The sequence below is a fragment of the Cavia porcellus genome, unplaced genomic scaffold (assembly GCF_034190915.1).
Source record: "Cavia porcellus strain 051 isolate PalLab524CR breed Dunkin Hartley unplaced genomic scaffold, mCavPor4.1 scaffold_6, whole genome shotgun sequence".
In the NCBI taxonomy this organism is placed as follows: domain Eukaryota; kingdom Metazoa; phylum Chordata; class Mammalia; order Rodentia; family Caviidae; genus Cavia; species Cavia porcellus.
Genome location: NW_026947489.1, coordinates 83,731,292 through 83,732,152, shown reverse-complemented (window position 1 = coordinate 83,732,152; position 861 = coordinate 83,731,292). Strand labels below are relative to the sequence as shown.

Sequence of the window (861 nt, the reverse complement as noted above, 5' to 3'; positions counted from 1 at the left end):
TAAGAAAGCAATGTAAGAGATATAAATTTCAAAGCTAGACGACCTAAGATCTTCACTGTCTATCATATTCACTGTCTGTCATCTATCACTTGTTTTCTTCCAAATAGTTGTCCATGTCTTCACATACAGAGAATAAATACAAAACAACATAGTATAAAACTGATGTGAACAGAATGAGAAGGGCATTTTAGGTCTTCAAAAAACCAGACAATAAGGAAGTCACTAATGGCTGTTGTAGTCTCTCATTCTCTTCAAAATAGCCATCCATACTTTCATGTATATTGAAGTTCAACAAACAAATTAGGGAGGGGGGATGGGTTGCTTGGTTTCCCGGTGTTCCAGGTCCCAGCATGATGTGGGTCTCAGTAATTGCTGGTGGCTCCCATCCTGGGCCACTGGAGCCTGCCACACTCATAGCCGCTCACAGGGTAGGGGGGTGCTTCAAGCTGTTTCTTTCTAATAAATTGACCATTTCACTGCTCAAGTTCTGCAATGGCCAACAAATCATAGAAAGACATCTCTTTAGGCTCCTGCTCAAAACCAACAGCGTCAGGAAGCTGCCAGCCTTGATCCAGGGCCTGCTGTTTGCAGATTTTACAGGCATCATACCAGCAAAGATCTGTTCACTTTCCTTGCTTCCAGTCTTTAGAAATTGAAGCAGCTCACTCTCTGTCTCCTCATCCTGCAGGCTGTTTCTTCTCTGAGCCCCACTGTTGTATTTTCTATCTCAGTGATAATCTGGTTTTCAAAATCATTTGAATGGGGGGGTGTAAAAAAAATCATTTGAATAAAGTAGAAATTTCATTTACATTCCTCAAAGCTTAAATTTCAGTTTAATTGTGTTTTTATAAAAAGTTTACA

General features: G+C 40.2%; 1 non-coding gene across 1 annotated transcript; it reads right to left on the bottom strand.

Moving 5' to 3' along the window:
• Positions 1-444: 444 nt before the first annotated feature.
• LOC111755964 (small nucleolar RNA SNORA2/SNORA34 family) lies at positions 445-581 on the bottom strand. The gene has a single exon (XR_002790496.1). It is a non-coding gene; the product is annotated as a small nucleolar RNA SNORA2/SNORA34 family (small nucleolar RNA).
• Positions 582-861: the final 280 nt, after the last annotated feature.